Source organism: Somniosus microcephalus, chromosome 5 (assembly GCF_052327205.1).
Source record: "Somniosus microcephalus isolate GS21.2 chromosome 5, FLI_Smic_1.0, whole genome shotgun sequence".
Classification (NCBI taxonomy): Eukaryota; Metazoa; Chordata; class Chondrichthyes; order Squaliformes; family Somniosidae; genus Somniosus; species Somniosus microcephalus.
This window is the reverse complement of record NC_140991.1, coordinates 90,501,062-90,523,465: the sequence shown is the minus strand read 5'-3', so window position 1 is coordinate 90,523,465 and position 22,404 is coordinate 90,501,062. Positions and strand designations below refer to the sequence as shown.

General features: G+C 45.3%; 1 pseudogene; it reads left to right on the top strand.

Moving 5' to 3' along the window:
• Positions 1-22,404, top strand: part of LOC147117198 (V-type proton ATPase 116 kDa subunit a 1-like) — a 261,476-nt pseudogene that overhangs the window by 130,930 nt on the left and 108,142 nt on the right.

The window sequence follows — 22,404 nt, the reverse complement described above, 5'->3', positions numbered from 1 at the left end:
CCAGCTGCACATTCAGAGAATGGTAGCCCTTCCTGTTGCGATACTGCTCGCCATGCTCCAGAGGGGCCCGCAAAGCCACATGCGTACAGTCAATGGCGCCCTGCACCAAGGGGAATTCCCCGAGTCTGGAAAATCCCAATGCGCGCTGATGCTGGCTCTCCAGGGCCATGGGGAAGGAGATGAATTGGCTTCTCCTTCTGAACAGTGCTTCGGTCACCTGGCGGATGCAGCGATGCGCGCCGTACTGGGAGATGTTTGCTATGTCCCCAGCAGCGTATTGGAAGGAGCCGGTGGCATAGAAGTTCAATGCCACTGTCACCTTCACTTCCACCGACAGAGACGTCCTGCACCTGAGCTTTGGCCGCAGATCTCGGCGAAGCAGGTGGCAGATCTCTGCAATCACCCCCTTTCGGAATCGGAGCCTTTTAACACATCGCGCGGCACTCATGTTTAGGTAGGAGCGCTGCTGGCGGTATAGCCTGACTGGGTAAGGCCTACGTGGCCGACGCCTGTAGCCCCCTCTGCCTCTAGCCAGGGCTGCCCCTCTCACAATGCGTCTGCGAGCCCTACGGACATGGAGCTGCAGCTCCGCGTTGGCACCCCATGCAACCCCCATCAAATCCTGGCAAACACTCTAATTTCCAAATGGCCACTTGCAGCGCTGTTGCCTGAGTCCAAAAATACCTGGCTCTTGCTGCTTGAAACCAGTTAGCTATCCTCCTTGTTGTGTCTCCAGAAATGCGTTGCACAAGACTGTTTTCTGAAAAAAGGATGGCCTTTATACTGGAGAGGACGTTCCCTTTAATTAGCGCCCCCCGGGGCCCGCGCTGGTTGTGTTGCGTTCCTTTTTCCAAACGCTCCGGCCGCCCGCCGCACAATGGGGCGGTCCGACTGAAGTTTGCAATCGGGGCGGCCAAAGGGCGTTGCACGAGGATGTGACGTCATTTTCTGCGCGCGCATCCGGGCGGGCGCTAAACTTTGCGCCGGCGCTAACGGGCAACTTAATTTGGGGCGGGGCGCAAACTGCGCTGCGCCCGGGCGCTACACGCATAGCGCCCGGAAATCACTTCTCTTAAGGCGCTAACTGCTGGCGCAAGCAACTGAAAATCTAGCCCCTGGTGTCCTGTTACAGACCTTAAAAAAGTCCACTGTACATTAACAAAAGAAGCAGTAAGTATCTCAAAGGTGTCCAACAATTATCTACTGGTGACTGTAAAAGCCCCTGTAAAACCATCATTAATTTATATTTATGCTATCATTATGCTGTGTGTTTTTTAATCAGACTCAACAATCAGCTTTGATTTTGTAGCATTTAATGGGTGAGCTAATGGCTATTAGCCATTCTGAAATGTATGAGGGTTGGAATAATGATCTGTAGTCATTCTGCAGCATACGAGGCTTGGAAAAGGAATTATGACAATTCTTCACATTTGAAAAAACATCTCAGAGTGGAGAAGGATATGTGCACCACAGGTGGAATGGGATGGTGGTCAAAAGGCCAGTATTTGGAGAAAGGTTTCAAGAAGGTTTTTAAAAGAAGGATGGGAGAAGTTAATGGAGAGGGAATTTCAGAGGGAGTGCTAGAGTGCAAAGGAGTGGTGGTTGAAAGAGTGGCCACAAATTGTGGAGCGGGCAGGGAATGAGGGGTAGGCCATTATTGGAGGAACAAAGTATGTAAGTTCAGTTGAAGGAGGTTTTGGCAGTAGGTGGTTTCAGGCCATGGTGCCTTTGAAGATAAGGACAAGGACTTTCATATTGATTTTAAGGGCAGAGAGAACTAATCAAGCATGGCAGGGTTATGGCTGATGGAAATTCAAGGGTTTGAGTAGGTAAGGAAATGGCAACAGCATTCTGAATGAGTTGCAGTTTATGAAAGGTTGAAACGGGGAGTATCTAGCTATGAGAGCATTGGAGAAGCTGTGTATTGAGGTGATAAAATCATGGCAGAGGAGAGCTGGTGGGAGCTGTAATGGATAGGTTCATTTTTTCCTATATGAACAATAATGAAACACCATGGATAAGTAAAGACATCAGGTCAAAATTCAAACTAAAGAAAAAGGCATACACTAAATACATTAAACAATAAAGGAGAGGATGACAAAAAGGAATTTGAAGAGGTCAGGAAAGAAGTCAAAAAAACAATTAGGAAGGCAAAGAGGAACTATGAAATTAAATTATCAAGGAATATAAAATGAAATAGTAAAGTAATCTACAGACACATAAATAATGAAAGAAAAATCAGGAGAGAGATAGGGCCATTAAGGGATGCACAAGATAAGCTCGCAGGTAATGACAGCAAAATGGCAGAAATATTGAACAATTACTTTGCCTCAGTATTTACCAGGGAGACTAACAAAGTGGACGTGACATTAGAAGAAGAGATCAAAAAGGTTATAAAGATATTTAAGATAGACAGGGGAGATAATTGATAAACTAATCAAACTTAGAGAGGATAAAACCCTTGGTCTGAATAGGTTGCATCCACGCATATTAAAAGAAGCTAGGGAAGAGATAGCAGAGGCACTATTACATATATATAAAAATTTATTAGAAAAGGGAATTGTGACAAAGGATTGGCGGACTGCTAATGTGATTCCTATATTTAAAAAGAGAGATAGAACAAGTCCAGGGAACTGTAGACCAGTTGGCTTAACATCGGTGGTAAGAAAAATAATAGAATCTTTACTGAAAGATGTAATAGGAAAACATCTGGAAACCGAAAATGTAATAAACAATAGTTAGCACAGATTGACTAACCTTATTGAATTCTTTGAAGAAATAACAGAGAGTAGACAAGGGTAATGTAGTAGATGTAATATATTTGGATTTTCAAAAGGCATTCGATGAGGTACCAGATAGTAGACTTATGACTAAGGTCAGAGCATGTGGAGTCAGGGGACAAGTAGCAGTAAGCTGGCTACAGATCAGGAAACAGCGAGTAGGGGTTAAGGGTAGCTACTCAGACTGGCAAAAGGTGGGAAGTGGTGTTCCACAAGAATCGGTGCTCGGATCACTGTTGTTCACAATTTATATAAATGATTTGGACTTGGGAATCGGAAGTACAATTTCAAAATTTGCGGATGACACCAAATTGGGGAGTATAGTTAATATTATTGAAGACTGCAACAAAATACAAGAATACCTTAATGAACTTTCAGGATGGGCGTGAAATTGGCAAATTAATTTCAATCTAGTTAAGCATGAGGTGTTACATTTTGGTAGGAAGAAGTTTGATTCATCTTAATGTCAGACAGCATTCTACTACAATTCTGAAAATTCGGAGAGCTGGATAGTTGTCCACAATCATTCTGTAATGTATGAGGGCTGATATAAAAGACTACAGTCATTCAGTAATGTATGAGGTTTGGGATAACGATGTATAGATATTCTGCATTGTGGAGGGTGGGATCATGGACTGCAGTTATCCTGTCACATATGCATCTGGAATGGTGATAGTGATATATATTCATTCTGCAGTGTATGAGCGCTGGACTGCTGACCTACAGTCACTCTGCACTGTGTGAGGTGGGGATAGTGTTCAAACATCAATCTGCAGTGAATGAGAGCTGGGAAATTATTGATCATTTCACAGTGGATTAATGATATAGTCATTCTTTAGTCCACATTTACAGTCATTCTCAATCTCACCCATTAGTTAGAAAAAGAGTTTAACAAAAAAAATCATTAAAAATGAAGAAAAGTGCTTATATTAGGAAGAGTAGATTATGCTAAGTTCTGTATGGAGCTGTCTGACGTCTAGTACAAAATTCTCAGCCTGAGATGCAGATTCAATATTATTCAGTCAGCTCATCCTGTGTTTATTCTAGTCACATATGTGAACAGCAGCTCATGAAAAATGGATAGCCAATACAGTTAAAAGAAAAAGGCAAATTCGGCCTTTTTGTTTTGGAGTTATTGATCTTTTAAGAGGGCATGCTGGTGTTGCTATGTACATAAATAACTTGTAATCGATGGGCAGTTCGTATTGTTTAACATTTTCCTTCGGGGTGCTCTTTCCAAGGTGTGTTTTTTTGTCTATATCGGCTACTGTGCCCTTCATCTGATCGGTTGACAGACTTCCCAATCGTGCTTTTTTTATTTGATTAGATTTTCCCTGGTTTCCTCTTTGTTTCCCATTCCACCATCATTAATTTATTTTTCTGATGCTGGGAGGATGGGTGAACAAGACACAGGCGTCATCCTACCCTTCCCCCACTCTCTGATAATAATGACAATATTGCAGCTCTGTTAACTTTTTGAACAATTGGTTTTAGTTCCAGCTGATGTAAACCCAGTACTGTTCTGACAGTGAAAGCATACATTAGATTGCAGGTATTCTGAAAGGAAAATGCTGATTGGAGAATAACCATGTACAGCCCACAGTATATGTTTGATGAGCGTCCCGTCCATCCTCAACCACATTACTGTGGGTCAGAGCTCAAGTTTCAGACACAATGGCTGGAATTTTTACATTTCCGATGCATTGGCAACGGAGGAACCCCGGATCATGTGGGGAACCTGGATGTTTGAGCGCCGCGCTTTGCACTGGCCTTTTAACGAAGCCACTGCATTTACTTCTGACTTCTGAGTTTCCCGACCAATTAACGGGAGCGAGCATGATGACGTCACACATGGGTCCAATTCAGCTCAGGTATTTAAAGGAGCAATGCACAGATGACAGTTGAAGGTTACTGGCGGTTGGAGAGACATTGGTGACAGAGAGAGAGTGGTTTGTTTGTAGAGAGAGTTGTTTGCTTGGAGAGAGATTGGTTTTGCTGCAGAAAAAAAATGCAGTCTCAGCGTCCAAATGCTACCCACTAGATTTAGTGATGTGTCCCTGGAACTCCAGCTGCAAGGAGTTTGGGCCCCCAGGGTGGTCCTCTTCCCTGCTGACGGGAGGAAGAGGCCAGCCTCAGACACTAAGAAAGCATGGCTGGAGATAACGTCAGAAGCGAGCAGTAGGAGTGTGGTGGCCAGGTCCTGGACAAAGTGCAAGAAGAGATTTAATGACCTCATGAGGTCAGGAAAGGTAAATACAATGCCACATTCAACTACATATTTATGTACGTGTCACCCCAACCCCCTCACTCTGCCCTCCCAAGCCTACTCCTGCACATCACTCCTCACACCAACCTAGCTTGCAGGTGCACCCATCCTTCTCTGTCTGTGTATTTACTCACATCCCCATCTGACCATCCAGCACTGACACTCACCCTCATCTTAATGCAATGTCACGCCTCTCCCTCATAGTCACCCGCTACAGATGTTGCCCATCCATCCGTTCCACTCATTCCATGACTCTCACTCAAAGGTCTCTTGTTTCCCTCCTTGCAGGTGAAGAGAGCACAGAACACCTGGGAGAAGCAGAGAACTGGAGGTGGCCCTGCAGTCATAGCCACACTGACTGCAGCAGAGGAGGTGGCGCTGGAGATCAGCAGAGTATCCGCATTGATGGCTTTAGGAGATGGAGAGATGGGGAGCTCCCAGCTACCTGGTGACAGAATTAAATATCACACAGCTACATGGCATACAATAGTCACTCATGTTGACTTAATGTCAGCAGCCACTGAAATATGATCATGTGCATTAATGTTCACTTAAAACATTCTTATCATGACAGTTCTAATTCATGTCTTTACTCTCCCATAGGCCCATCAAGTGTCCCACAGCCAGTCCAGCCAGAGGAGGAAGAAGACACCTCAGGAGGTCACTGACTCTGAGGGTGCACCGTCACAAGACGCATGCACACCAAGCACCAGTGCAGTTACACACGTCGGTGGGACCATTAAGTCAGAAAGTAGTGTTGTCACCTGGTGTCTCACACATCACATGTGAGCAAGAGCAGATGGTGCAGACAGGGACAGCAGTGGAGAGTCCTCATTGGAGGGTGCAGGACGCTCCAAGCTCTGCTCAACTGGACAAAGATGCTAAACCTCGAGGGCCGTCAACAAAGAGGATGATTCTGGATAAGCAACAAAAAATGCATGAGGCTCTGGCAGGATTTCCAGATGCGATGTGCTCGCTTGCGGGGAGAATGAAGGAGTCCATCTCAAGCATGACTGGCATGATGTCGCGGGGAATGGCTATGATGTGTTCATTCATGGAAAGGGTGGAGCATGGAGCATCAAACGTGGTATTCAAATGAGTGCATGCTTGCTCTCACCAACTACTTGCACACTCTGAATGCCACCTTAACAAGGATGGATAGAAACCTAGACTTGGCCATTCATTTCCCCACTGATGTGCAGCAAGGTGCGCTTCAGCTCCTTGCTAGCAGGGAAGTGTGGGTGGGCCATGATGAAGGGATAATTACTAGTCCTAGCCCCTTTAGGGCTACCCTAGATCAGGCGTATTCCTCAGATGTTCACTTTCAACTAAAGTTTGAGGTAGCCGAATCCTAAAGACGCTTAATTGGGTCTAAAGGTCTGGGCTATCTCTCCCTAAAGGAAAGGAACAACCTAAAAATGTTACCGTCCTCCAGATAGCACTTTTAATAAGTTTAGCTAGACTGTAACATTCCGAATGTTATGAGGGTCCGGAAAACAACCCCCAGAATTCTGCAACTCCTCACCAAAGAGTGTACAGAGATTGAGTTCGCGAGTTTGATACAGAAGTATTATGTGAGACAATTCTAAAAATATATAGATATATTAAAGAACCAACATGTAATTTACAGTTGGTGAGTCATTTGCAACATTAACAGTTCCAAAAAGAGAAATCATACAATTCTATTATCAGAGATCCTTACTCTCAAATCCTAACTTCGCTACAGTTTTACAGTTCATAGTTTATTCAGGATATCCAACAAAATCAAATATAGTACCGTTGATCCCCGAGGTACAAAGAATTGTCGACTTACAGAGCCTGCCTCTGAAGCTGAGAATCGCTTTGCCCCTTTACAGCGAGTCTATTATCCTATTTGAGAGTTCAATAAATCCCCAGGGCCTGAAATTCTACATCCCAGGGTACTTAAGGAAGTGGCCCTAGAAATAGTAGATGCATTGCTGGTCATCTTCCAGAACTCGATAGACTCTGGAACAGTACCCATGGATTGGAGGGTAGCTAACGTTACCCCACTATTCAAAAAAGGTGGTAGAGAAAAAGCGGGGAATTATAGACTGGTACGCCTGACATCGGTAGTGGGGAAAATGCTAGAATCTATTATAAAAGATGTAATAGCAGAGCACTTGGAAAGCAGTGACAGGATCGGACAAAGTCAACATGGATTTACAAAAGGTAAATCATGCTTGACTAATCTACTGGAATTTTTTGAGGATGTAACTGGTAAAATAGATAAGGGAGAACCAGTGGATGTGGTATATTTGGACTTTCAGAAGGCTTTCGATAAGGTCCCACATAAGAGATTAGCATGCAAAATTAAGGCACATGGGATTGGGGGCAAGGTATTGACTTGGATTGAGAACTGGTTGGCGGACAGAAAGCAAAGAGTTGGAATAAACGGGTCATTTTCCGAGTGGCAGGCAGTGACTAGTGGGGTACCGCAAGGATCGGTCCTAGGACCCCAGCTGTTCACAATATATATTAATGATCTGGAAAAGGGAATTGGATGTAATATCTCCAAATTTGCAGACGACACAAAGCTGGGTGGGAGGGTAAGCTGTGAGGAGGATGTCGTGAAACTCCAGTACAATTTGGACAGGTTGGGTGATTGGGCAGAAACATGGCAAATGCACTATAATGTGGATAAATGTGAGGTTATCCACTTTGGTGGCAAAAACAGGAAGGCAGATTATTATTTGAATGGCAATAGATTGGGAGAAGGGGGAGTGCAAATAGACCTGGGTGTTCTTGTGCACCAGTCGCTGAAGGTAAGCATGCAGGTGCAGCAGGCGGTTAAGAAGGCAAATGGTATGTTGGCCTTCGTAGCAAGAGGGTTCGAGTACAGGAACAAGGATGTCTTGCTACAGTTGTACAGGGCCTTGGTGAGACCACACCTTGACTACTGTGTGCAGTTTTGGTCGCCTTACCTGAGGAAGGACGTTCTTGCCATGGAAGGAGTGCAGCGAAGATTCACCAGGCTGATACCTGGGATGGCAGGAATGACGTATGAGGAGAGATTGTGTCGATTGGGCTTATACTCACTGGAATTTAGAAGATTGAGAGGGGATCTCATCGAAACGTACAAAATTCTGTCAGGCCTGGACAGACTAGATGCAGGAAGGATGTTTCTGATGGCCGGGGAGTCCAGAACCAGGGGTCATAGTCTAAGGATAAGGGGTAAGCCATTTAGGACTGAAATGAGGAGGAATTTCTTCACCCAGAGAGTGGTGAACCTGTGGAATTCTCTGCCACAGAGGGCGGTGGAGGCCAGTTCATTAAATATATTCAAGAAAGAGTTGGATATATTTCTTAAGGCTAAAGGGATCAAGGGATATGGGGAGAAGGCAGGGACAGGGTGATCAGCCATGATCTCATTGAATGGCGGAGCAGGCTCGAAGGGCCGAATGGCCTACTCCTGCTCCTATCTTCTATGTTTCTATGTTTCTATACCCTTTTCCAGTGATATTCCCTTTAAGGTTTTCTGCTGATGTAAGGTAGTTATCTCTAGTCATTTTTCTGCTGACTTCTGCAATTCTCAGCTGGTAGCAATACAGAATTGTGTCTCTCTTCTAGGTATTCTAAGCTTACCATAAAAAACGGTGTAACAGTGGTTGCATTTTATTTGATGTCATTTTTACTAAGACCTTCTGTTTGTGCCTCTTTACAAAGTGTAAATTAGAACACCTTAACCAGGGTGAACCATTGTTTGTTACCAAAGATTCAGACTGTCGGGAGCCTTTAACCTTCTGTTTCAATAAAGTTACTGATTCAGTGTTAACAACTATCTTATCTCAATAGCCTGAATGCTGTCACAGCTTCTCCATTGTCAGGTTATTAGATTCCCAAACCCAGTTTGTCATGTTTTAATAAGACCAGAATTATTTCATAGAATGGTGTCTTTTTCTGAATCGGTTTTATGGCTTATTCCTTCACAATGAGAGGGATGATGGTGAGAGGGTACATAGAAGTGGGGACTCTGCTCAGTGCACTTCCACTTCTCCTCCATTGCCCCCCCTCAGTCAGAGCCCCACATGCTGCCTCGTGTCCCGATGGCCGAGTCTGCCCCTGCACAGGTGCAGGAGGAGCAGTCTTTGGCGGGGCCCTCACGGACTCCAAAACACAAAGGACATCGACCACAAGCATCTCAGCAGTCAGGGCAGGGAAGTGAGCAGCCTGCCTCTGCCTCTGCTGAAGCCACAGGGGTAGACGTGGTAGAAAGAGGAAGATGAAAGAATTCTAGATGCTCAAGGGTATGCACATGGGTGGGTTAGGCAATGTTGCACTGTTAAGGTTATGCTATTTGGAGGCACATAAAATTATTTCATTGCACCACTTTCCCGTCTAGCCCAATTTTGTCTGCTGCCTGGCAAGTGGCCTTGTCACTTGTAATGAATGGTAAGACGTGACTTAACTGCAAGCAATGGGTGCCTGTGACACGAATGGTTTGGTCATTTTAGGACTGCTTTGTGGTTGGGAGGGGGAGGTTGGTTCAGCATCTGGATGCCAGATGAGTGAATTGGTGCAACCTAACTAAATTGTGCCATTATCAGGCCATCCCGGGCATCCCGGGCAGCAACGTGCGCCACTGCTGGTGCAATGCCCACATCAAGTTCCTTCTCCCCATCCTCCTCTTGTACCTCCTCCTCCTCCAAAGAGGCTCTGCGCTCTGTGCCGTGCTCCTCCTGCAGCTCCAATCCTCGCTGTTGTGCTCTGTTGTGCAGAACGCAGCATACCACAATCATTCTAGAGACCCTGGCTGGTGTCTATTGAAGGGCTCCTCCAGATCTGTCCAGGCATCTGAAGTGCATCTTCAGCATCCCAATTGCTTGCTCTATTACACATCTCGTCATCATTTGGCTTTGATTCTAGCGCTCGTTGACCTCATTGCTTGGCCTCCTCAAGGGTGTCATCAACCACGTCTTCAGTAGATACCCCTTGTCTCCAAGCAGCCAACCAGTAAATTTGGTCGGAGTTGCGAAGAGCTGGACTGGCGCAGGACGAATGAATCATGACAGTGCCCTGGGAATCTGGATCACACCTGCATGATGATCTTTTTGTGGTTGCAGATGAACTGCATATAGATGGAGTGGAAGCCCTCTTGGTTCATAAACACTCCTGGGTGATCTGGAGGTGCCTTGATGGACACTTGTGTGCAGTTGATGACACCATGCACCTGTGGGAAGCTAACCAGAGCCGCAAAGCCGAGCGCCCATTCATTCTGACTGGCTTATGTATGTACATAACTGCCTGCTCTGACAAACATGGCATCGGTTACCTGAGTGATACATTTGTGGGCAGCCGACTGTGAAATCCTGCACACATCTCCTGCAAGTCCCTGGAAGGAGCCTGTGGCAAAGAAGTTGAGGGCGGTGGTCACTTTGACAGCCACTGATAATGCGTGTCCACCAAGTCCACTTGGCAGCAGGTCTTATTCCAGCAGGCTACAAATGTCTGCCATGACCTGACATGATAGCCTGGGCCTCCTGAGGCACTGGTGTTCAGTCATGTCCAGGAAGCTGATCCTCTACCTATATACCCTGTGTTGAGGGTATTGCCTCCTGCAAGGTGCACTCCTGTGCTCATCCCCTCTCTCCAGTGGAGCAGCAGGTTGGTGAGGAGAAGGCTCTTGCTGCTCCTGCTGGTGTTGCTGCTGCTGGTGCTCATCTTGGTTCGATTCTGAGGTCCAAGGTGAAACAGCATAAGCGGCACCCATGCTTATTGATATATGACAAATATAAAGTGGAAATCAGATGCACAATCCTCCAATGTAGTGAGAGTGACCTCCAATGTAGTGAGAGTGACCTCCAAAGTTGTAGAAATCACCTGCAAACTCCTGAAAGCAAACTCTCAGAATAAGTGGTGTCAGCAAAAGCCTTTCCCTCAGGCAAGGAAGCAGGTGTGAGGTCTCAGTATTAATGGGATTTTTTGACCATCATTTGTCAGCTCCCTCAATTGCCGCTCTGCCCTCGCCTTACTTTCACTGGCGAGGTTCAGGAAGCCCAGGACACCCAGTAAAAGTTCAAATCCCAGATAAAAAAGGCTCTTAATAGCCACTTAACTAGTTGTTAATTGCTTTGAAAAGCTAATCTGCCTCTCCCAAGGGGGTTTCTCGCTTGCAGCCCAACGCGCTCCAAATAAATGCGGAAGCCAGCGGGTTGAAGCCAGCTTCCTGACGCGCTGTCAATTTCAGTGCTTTTAACCACCCAACCACTCCCAAACCCAATCAGTCTTTGATGTTAAAATTCCAGCCAATATATAAAATCTTTCAAACTTAATATTATCAACATCTAGTCAAGAAGCATACTAAATTCATATTATAACAGAGAAATCCCTCATTCGTTGGCTTATTACACTCAAGCCTTTAGTAAGGTTTATTGACAGTACCAGTGATATATTTTTTTGGTCTAGGTCCGGAATGGCTCCACCATGCCTCCTATTTTGAACAGAATAGAGGCAGAGCAAACTCCTCCAACATTTAACAAGACAAACACATTTACTGTGTGATTTCAGAACATTGTTGATGCATATGGGGTAGGAAACTATCGAGAAGTCAATCCAGGTAAAGTGCTTGATACTTCTGCTGTTTGATCCATTTATTCCACTTATGTTTCATCATCACTCAAACTACTTGTGTGATTGTAAATGGCAATCCTATTTGAAATAACCATGTGTTTAAGTCCAGTTAAACTCTGCAGGTGCTGGAATTTCTATTCAAGATTACGGTTTAGCTGTCGTATTTTTCTAACTCAACTATCGCACACGATGTAAAGCTGTCACCTGTCACAGTCCAAATCCACTATCAGTCGGTCTATCAGTTTAATCGCCAGTCCTGAAGGCTGGAGTCAGCCTGGTGTGACAACCACTATTTTCTAACTACAGAGCTGTTAATGCCACATTTTTAGAATAGACTTTGTCTCTAATGTCATTGATCCAAAGCTGTGGTGCATTCCCCTTGTCAAGTGTGTCCTTTGGGTATCACCATGATTAGTTGTCAGCTGGTAATGCACAATGTGCCTGGTCTGTCTGTATAGCTGCAATAACAGTATCACCTAGGATTTCCCTGAAATAAATAGAGGTCTTTAAAATTATAAATGGGTCAGACAAGGTAGATGTGGAGAGAATTCCACTTGTTGATTCATATGGGGTAGGAAACTATCAAGAAGTCAATCCAGGTAAAGTGCTTGATACTTCTGCTTTTATTCAGCCATTTGATCCATTTATTCACTTGTGTTTCATCATCACTCAAACTAGTTGTGTGATTGTAAATGGCAATCCAGTTTTGTGAAAGGATCCAAAACTCGGGAGCATAAATACAAGATAGTTACTGATAAATCCAGTAGGAAAATAAGGAGAAATTTATATTAGTAGGCGCAGGCAGGGAGTGCAGGAGTCCACTGTGGACATCCCCCTCTCAAACAGATACACCACTTTGAATACTGTTGAGGGGGATGGCTTATCAGAGGAAGGCAGCAGCAGCCAACTTCCTGGCACCAGGGGTGGATCTGCTGCACAGGACGGGAGGAAAAAGAGGGGTAGAGCTATAGTAATAGGGGATTCTATTGTAAGGGGAATAGATAGGCATTTCTGCGGCCGCAAACGAGACTCCAGGATGGTGTGTTGTCTCCCTGGTGCAAGGGCCAAGGATGGCTCAGAGCGGCGGCAGAACATTTTGGAAGTGGAGGGTGAACAGCTAGTTGTCATGGTGCATATAGGTACCAATGATATAGGTAAAAAATGGGATGAGGTCCTAACAGCTGAATATAGGGAGTTAGGAGGTAAATTAAAAAATAGGACCTCAAAGGTAGTAATCTCAGGATTGCTACCAGTGCCACTTGCTAGTCAGAGTAGAAATAGAAGGATATTTCAGATGAATACGTGGCTAGAGGAATGGTGCAAGGGGGAGGGATTCAAATTCCTGGGACATTGGAACCGGTTCTGGGGGAGGTGGGACCAGTACAAACCGGACGGTTTGCACCTGGGCAGGGCCGGGACCTATGCCCTAGGGGGAGCGTTTGCTAGTGCTCTGGGGGAGGGTTTAAACTAAAATGGCTGGGGGTTGGGAACCTGAGCAGGGGGACAGAGGAAAGGGAAACATGGATAAAAGCAAAAGATAGGAAGGAGAAAAACAAAACTGGCAGTCAGAGAAATCAACGGTTTAAATCCAACATGGCCACAGTAAATAATAATTCTAATAGGTCTAAGAGCGTTAAAAAAACAAGCCTGAAGGCTTTGTGTCTTAATGCGAGGAGCATGCGTAATAAGGTGGATGAATTAGCTGCGCAAATAGAGGTAAACGAATATGATTTGATTGGGATTACGGAAACATGGCTCCAGGGTGGCCAAGGCTGGGAACTCAACATCCAGGGGTATTCAATATTCAGGAAAGATAGGCAAAAAGGAAAGGGAGGTGGGCTAGCGTTGCTGGTTAAAGAAGGGGTTAACACAATTGTAAGGAAGGATATTAGCTCTGATGATGTGGAATCTGTATGGGTAGAACTGAGAAATACCAAGGGGCAGAAAATGTTTGTGGGAGTGGTATATAGACCTCCAAACAGGAAGGCAGAGTTTGGGGATGGCAGTAAAATGGAAATTAGAGAAGCGTGCAGTAAGGGCACAGCAGTCATCATGGGTGACTTTAATCTACATATAGATTGGGCTAACCAAATTAGTAACAATACTGTGGAGGAGGAATTCCTGGAGTGTTTACAGGATGGTTTCCTGGACCAATATGTCGAGGAACCAACCAGAGATCGGGCCATCTTAGACTGGGTATTATGTAATGAGAAAGGATTAATTAGCAATCGTGTTGTACGAGGCCCCTTGGGTCGGAGCGATCATAATATGATAGTATTCTTCATTCAGATGGAGAATGAAGTAGTTGACTCAGAGACTAGGGTCCTGAATTTAAATAAAGGAAACTACAACGGTATGAGGCGTGAGTTGGGTAGGATTGATTGGGGAATGTCACTCAAAGGGTTGACGGTGGATAAGCAATGGCAAACATTCAAAGATTCAAAGACGGCATGGATGAACTACAGAATTCGTTCATCCCAGTTTGGCATAAAAATAAAACAAAAAAGGTGACTCAACCATGGCTAACACGGGAAATTAGGGATAGCATAAGATCCAAGGAGAGGACATATAAATTGGCCAGAAAAAGCAGTAAACCTGAGGATTAGGAGCAGTTTAGGATTCAACAAAGGAGGACAAAGGGATTACATAGAAACATAGAAACATAGAAGATAGGAGCAGGAGTACGCCATTCGGCCCCTCAAGCCTGCTCCGCCATTCAATGCGATCATGGCTGATCATCCAAGTTCAGTACCCGGTCCCTGCTTTCTCCCCATACCCCTTGATCCCTTTAGCCTTAAGAATTATATCCAACTCCTTCTTGAATATATTTAATGTATTGGCCTCTACTGCCTTCTCTGGCAGAGAATTCCACAGGTTCACCACTCTCTGGGTGAAGAACTTCCTCCTCATTTCTGTCGTAAAAGGCCTACCCCTTATCCTTAGACTGTGACCCCTGGTTCTGGACTCCCCGACCATCGGGAACATCCTCCCTGCATCTAGTCTGTCCAGTCCTGTCAGAATTTTATAAGTTTCAATGAGATCCCCTCTCATTCTTCTAAACTCCAGTGTGTACAAGCCCAATCGTCCCAATCTCTCCTCATATGTCATTCCTGCTATCCCAGGTATCAGCCTGGTGAATCTTCGCTGAACTCCTTCCATGGCAAGAACATCCTTCCTCAGATAAGGTGACCAAAACTGCACACAATACTCAAGATGTGGTCTCACCAAGGCCCTGTACAACTGCAGCAAGACATCCTTGTTCCTGTACTCAAACCCTCTCGCTATGAAGGCCAACATACCATTTGCCTTCTTAAACGCCTGCTGCACCTGCATGCTTACCTTCAGCGACTGGTGCACAAGGACACCCAGGTCTCGTTGCACTTCCCCTTCTCCCAATCTATTGCCATTCAGATAATAATCTGCCTTCCTGTTTTTGCCACCAAAGTGGATAACCTCACATTTATCCACGTTATATTTCATCTGCCATGCTTCTGCACAATCACCCAACCTGTCCAAATCATCCTGTAGTTTCTCGGCATACTCCTCACAGCACACACGCCCACCCAGCTTTGTGTCGTCTGCAAATTTGGAGATATTACATCTAGTTCCCTTGTCTAGATCATTAATATATTTTGTGAATAGCTGGGGTCCAAGGACTGAACCCTGCAGTACCCCACTAGTCACTGCCTGCCACTCGGAAAAAGACCCATTTATTCCAACTCTTTGCTTTCTATCTGCCAACCAGTTCTCTATCCAAATCAATACCTTGCCCCAAATCCCATGTGCCTTAACTTTACACGCTAATCTCTTATGTGGGACCTTATCGAAAGCCTTCTGAAAGTCCAAATACACCACATCCACTGGTTCTCCTTTATCTATTTTACCAGTTACATCCTCAAAAAATTCCAGTAGATTAGTCAAGCATGATTTACCTTTTGTAAATCCATGTTGACTTTGTCCGATCCTGTCACTGTTTTCCAAGTGCTCTGCTATTACATCTTTTATAATGGACTCTAGCATTTTCCCCACTACCGATGTCAGGCTTACCGGTCTGTAATTCCCTGTTTTCTCTCTACCACCTTTTTTGAATAGTGGGGTAACATTAGCTACCCTCCAATCCATGGGTACTGTTCCAGATTCCATCAAATGTTAGAAGATGATCAGCAATGCATCTACTATTTCTAGGGCCACTTCCTTAAGTACACTAGGATGTAGATTATCAGGCCCTAGGGATTTATCAGCCTTCAATCCCATCAATTTCCCTAACACCATTTCCCTACAAATACTGATTTCTTTCAGTCCCTCCCTTTCATCAGACCCTATGTTCCCCGACATCTCTGGGAGGTTATTTGTGTCCTCCTTTGTGAAGACAGAACAAAATATGTATTTAATTGGTCTGCAATTTCTTTGTTCCCCATTATAAATTCCCCTGATTCTGACTGCAAGGGACCTACGCTTGACTTCACCAATCTTTTTCTCTTCACATATCTATAAAAGCTTTTACAGTCAGTTTTTATGTTCCCTGCGAGCTTACTCTCATATTCTATTTTCCCTTTCTTAATTAATCCCTTTGTGCTCCTTTGTTGAATCCTAAACTGTTCCCAATCCTCAGGTTTACTGCTTTTTCTGGCCAATTTATGTGTCCTCTCCTTGGATCTTATGCTATCTCTAATGTCCCTCATTAGCCACGGTTGAGTCACCTTTTCTGTTTTATTTTTATGCCAAACTGGGATGAACAAATTCTGTAGTTCATCCATGCCGTCGTTGAATGTTTGCCATTGCCTATCCACCGTTAACCCTTTGAGTGACATTCCCCAATCAATCCTACCCAACTCGCGCCTCAGACCATCATAGTTTCCTTTATTTAAATTCAGGACCCTAGTCTCTGAGTCAACTACTTCATTCTCCATCTTAATGAAGAATTCGATCATATTATGATCGCTCCGACCCAAGGGGCTTCATACAACAAGATTGCTAATTAATCATTTCACGTTACATAATACCCAGTCTAAGATAGCCTGATCTCTGGTTGGTTCCTCGACATATTGGTCCAGGAAACCATCCGTAAACACTCCAGGAATTCCTCCTCCACAGTATTGTTACTAATTTGGTTAGCCCAATCTATATGTAGATTAAAGTCACCCATGATGACTGCTGTGCCCTTATTGCACGCTTCTCTAATTTCCCTTTTAATGCCATCCCCAATCTCCGCATTACTGTTTGGAGGTCTATATACCACTCCCTCTAATGTTTTCTGCCCCTTGGTATTTTTCAGTTCAACCCATACAGATTCCACATCATCAGAGCTAATATCCTTCCTTACAATTGTGTTAATCCCTTCTTTAACCAGCAATGCTACCCCACCTCCCTTTCCTTTTTGCCTATCTTTCCTGAATATTGAATACCCCTGGATGTTGAGTTCCCAGCCTTGGCCACCCTGGAGCCATGTTTCCGTAATCACAATCAAATCATATTCGTTTACCTCTATTTGCGCAGCTAATTCATCCACCTTATTACGAATGCTCCTCGCATTAAGACACAAAGCCTTCAGGCTTGTTTTTTTAACGCTCTTAGACCTATTAGAATTATTATTTACTGTGGCCACATTTGATTTAAACCGTTGATTTCTCTGACTGCCACTTTTGTTTTTCTCCTTCCCATCTTTTGTTTTTATCCTCATTTCCCTTTCCTCTGTCCCCCTGCTCAGGTTCCCAACCCCCTGCCATTTTAGTTTAAACCCTCCCCCAGAGCACTAGCAAACACTCCCCCTAGGACATCGGTCCCGGCCCTGCCCAGGTACAAACCGTCTGGTTTGAACTGGTCCCACCTCCCCCAGAACTGGTTCTAATGTCCCAGGAATTTGAATCCCTCCCCCTCGCACCATTCCTCTAGCCATGTATTCATCTGAAATATCCTTCTATTTCTACTCTGACTAGCACGTGGCACTGGTAGCAATCCTGAGATTACTACCTTTGAGGTCCTATTTTTTAATTTACCTCCTAACTCCCTATATTCAGCTTTTAGGAACTCATCCTGTTTTTTACCTATATCGTTGGTACCTATATGCACCACGACAACTGACTGTTCACCCACCCCCTTCCAAGATGTTCTGCAGCCACTCTGAGACATCCTTGACCCTTACACCAGGGAGACAACACACCATCCTGGCGTCTCGTTTGCAGCTGCAGATACGCCAAGCTATTCCCCTTACAATAGAATCCCCTATTACTATAGCTCTACCCCTCTTTTTCCTCCCGTCCTGTGCAGCAGAGCCAGGAAGTTGGATACTGCTGCCTTCCTCTGATAAGCCATCCCGCCCAACCGTACTCAATGTGGTGTAGCTGTTTGAGAGGGGGATGTTCACAGGGGACCCCTGCACTACCTGCCTGTGCCTAGTACTCTGTCTGTTGGCCACCCTTTCCCTTTCTGCCTGTCCAACCTTTGCCTGCGGTGTGACTGTGATAAAAATGATAACATCCGGGAAGTTATGTCATCACTTCCTGTGAACTATGAACTGTGTACATACCTCACTTCCTGTAAATGTCACTTCCTGTTGGACTGGTATAAATACTGGTCTGTTCAGTATTGTAAGAGGCTTCTACCAGAGGCATGGTAAAGACCTCTCTTGTATATAGTGTGTTTATAAGTTACTTAAAGCTTACTTTAAAGTTACTTGATGGTAAGTCTCCTTTTTCTTACATCAATTTAAGTAACTTAGTATTTACACTGACAAATACTAGACCTTCAGACAAACTCGGAAGTTAAGGATCCAGGGAACCACCCATCATGGAGAAAATCCTTAGACCTATTCGTCTGGACTTGGACCCGAATACACCAGCAGCTGGCAGGGTATGGAAGCATTGGTATCGTACTTTTGAGAATTTTATGGATGAATGTAAAGTGGATGCTCCTGCTAAATTGAAGATACTTGTCAATTATGTGACCCCAAAAGTGTTCGAATATGTTGATGACTGGGATAGTTACGAAGAGGTGATTCGGGCACTTAAGAAACTGTATGCGAAGACCCCAAATGAGGTCTATGCTAGACATCTACTGGCCACAGCCCGACAAGGGCCAGGGGAATCAATTGACGAATTCCTGCAAGAACTTCGCAGGCTCAGCGTAGATTGTAACTTTCAGGCAGCCTCAGCTGAACTGTACCGCCAAGAAATGATTCGTGATGCTTTCATCTGCGGGATTGCCTCTCCATTTATACGCCAGCGTCTACTAGAAAGTAAAACACTTGAGCTACAAAAAGCTTTTGACCTAGCTTGTTCACTGGATTTGGCAAAGAGAAATGCAGACCTCTATCAGCTGCCCAGATCTCGATCTGCTGCTGTAGCTGCAACCAGACAATTCAAGCGGTCTCAGGTGAACCCTATCATGGGGGAATCTAATTCTGATAATTCTGATGAAGAAGAGGAGGACGACCCCACTTTAGCAGCCTCTTGGCAATCTAGGAAGGAATGCTTCTTTTGTGGAGATGCTTTTCACCCTAGGAAAACCTGCCCTGCTCGCAATGCAATCTGCAGTTATTGCGGGAAAAAAGGACACTTTGCTAAAGTTTGCCTATCAAGGGCCTCTACGAGGGCCAATCCAGCTAAGGCCTACCGAACTGCCCCAATTAGGGCCTATCAAGATGCTCCAGCTAGGACCTATCAAGCTTCCTCTCGAGCTCTCTCCCGAAGAAGCACACCGAGAGTTTTAGCCACTCTCTGTGCAACGACACCAATTACAGCTGCTTGCCCACAGAACCTGTCTCAGGCAGCCACAAAAATTTCAATTAAAGGGCATACCTTAGATGCCTTAATTGACTCAGGAAGTACTGATAGTTTCATTAAGGAACAGATTGTTGCGAAATTGAAACTACATGTCTTCCCATCGAACCAGGCAATTGCGATGGCCCAGTCATCACTTAATACCAGGATCTCCGGCTTTTGTGTTGTTGATATGACACTTCATGGTCGTATGTATCCCTCCACCCGACTTTCGGTGCTCAAAGACTTATGTAGTGATCTCCTCTTAGGGCTGGACTTCCAAAAACAGCATAAGAAACTCACCATTGAGTTTGGTGGATCCAAACCCGGACTTACTATTTCTAATATACCATCTAAATTACCATTTTGTGCATTATCAGCAGCTTCACTTAATGAACCCTCATTATTTGCCAGTATTCCGCCTCAATGCCAACCGATAATAACGAAATCGCGGCGCTTTAATCAGGAAGACCAATCTTTTATTGCGGCTGAAATCTCTCGACTTCTAGCAGAGGATATCATTGAACCATGTTCGTCGCCCTGGCGGGCTCAAGTCGTCATTGTCAAGAACCCTCTAAAACCTCACAAACAGCGACTATGCATCGATTATTCGCAAACCATCAATCAATATACCGACTTGGACGCCTACCCATTGCCACGCATTGATGATATGGTTAATAAACTGGCCGAATACAAAGTGTTCTCAACTTACGATTTAAAAAGTGCCTATCATCAGTTACCGTTGAAGGTCTCAGATAAGCAGTACACAGCCTTTGAGGCTAATGGACGGCTGTACCAATTTCGTCGCCTCCCATTCGGGGTTACTAATGGAGTGGCTGTCTTTCAACGGGCAATGGATGGCCTGGTTAAGCAGGAAAACCTAAGGGACACTTTTCCCTATCTTGATAACATTACCATTGCAGGTCACGATCAACAGGAACACGACTCCAACCTCCAAAAATTTCGGGATGCCCTCCATCGCCGTAATTTGACCCTGAATGAATCCAAATCTGTTGAGTCGCAACCGACCATCAACATCCTTGGCTACTGCGTAGGCAATGGTATCATTAAGCCAGACCCAGAAAGACTTCGCCCGCTCCAAGAGCTCCCGTCACCTAAGAATCCGGCTTCTTTACGTCGGGCTCTCGGTCTGTTTGCATACTACGCTAAATGGATTCCTCATTTTTCGGACGAAATCCAACCCTTGCTGCATGCTAGATCATTTCCACTGGGAACAGCGGCTGTTGCAGCCTTTAACCTTCTCAAAAAACAGTTGGAGAAAGCGGCTCTTCACTCCATTGATGAGAATCTCCCTTTCGTGGTTGAATGTGATGCCTCGGAGGTGGCGATCTCGGCTACTCTGAATCAGGAAGGTCGTCCTGTAGCATTTATGTCCAGGACCTTACAAGGTGCCGAGCTACATTATCCTCCGGTTGAGAAAGAAGCCACAGCCATCATAGAGGCAGTACGGAAGTGGAACCATTTTCTAGCTCGCCAGCACTTTACGTTGATCACGGACCAACGATCAGTCGCCTTCATGCTCGATAATTGAAAACGAACCAAAATTAAGAATAATAAAATACAACTTTGGAGGATGGAACTGGCCTCTTTTGGTTATACCATTCTCTATCGGCCTGGCAAGGAGAATGTGGCCCCGGACACCCTCACACGGGCATTCTGCTCCACTATGTCATCCTCCACTCTCATGGATGTCCACAATGGTTTGTGTCATCCTGGCGTTACGCGCATGCTACATTTCGTACGATCACGGAATCTCCCTTTTTCCACTGGAGATGTAAAGAAAATATGCTCAGAATGCCGGCTTTGTGCGGAATTAAAACCTCAGTTCTTCCGCCCCTCAGATGGTATACTCATACATGCAACCCAACCGATGCAACGACTTAGCATCGATTTTAAGGGCCCAGTGCCCTCTTCAACTCGGAACACATATTTGCTCACCATGATCGACGAATATTCACGTTTTCCATTTGCCTTCCCCTGCTCCAATATGCTGGCGTCCACAGTAATCTGCTGCCTTGAGCAGGTATTTTCTCTCTGTGGCATGCCGGCTTATATTCACTCAGATCGGGGTCCATCCTTTATGTCAAGGGAACTCAAGGACTACCTCTCAGAACGGGGAATTGCTACAAGCAAAACAACACCATACCATCCCATCGGAAATGGGCAGGTAGAGAGGTATAACGGTATCATCTGGAATTCCGTACGTCTCGCTTTAAGATCTCGGGGCCTACCAGACCAGCAATGGGAAACAGTGCTTCCGGATGCATTGCACTCTATACGGTCCCTGCTTTCTACAGCCACAAATACTACACCTCATGAGCGGTTCTTTGGATTCCAGCGTCGCTCATCTCATGGGACATCACTCCCGTCATGGCTAACTACTCCTGGACCTGTATTACTCCGAAGATACGTTCGGACGTCTAAAAATGACCCTCTTGTAGATGAGGTCGAACTAACCGATGCCAACCCCACCTATGCAAACATACGATATTCCGACGGCCGAGAATCTACCGTATCATTACGGGATCTGGCTCCCTGCCCACCAGGACCTAGTGGGACATCGGGTGATGGCATTTCACCAGGAAACTCTTGGGACCTATCGGGTACCCCTCTCCAGGATCCTGATCGGACACCAACTAGCTTGGTGCCGGTAGAACCCCGTGCTCATGGTTGCGACCCTCCCAGTACCGCGCATGAAAGTACTGATCCGCCACAGACCAGCTCTGCACCTCCCTCTGAACAGAGGCAGTCCGACTTTGAACCTATTGGGGCTCGTACTCGAAGCCATGATCTCCCCGACCCTTCACAGGGCAATCCAGGCCACACAGACTCTGACCAATGGCCAACCGCATGTAAGCGGACCAGCGACCCTCTACGACGGGAATCCAAACGGGTGCGACTCTTCCTTGTTCGGCGGCTGCGGACCAAAAGGTAGACCACAGCCTCCTAATCCTGCAGGAGGGAAGAATGTGATAAAAATGATAACATCCGG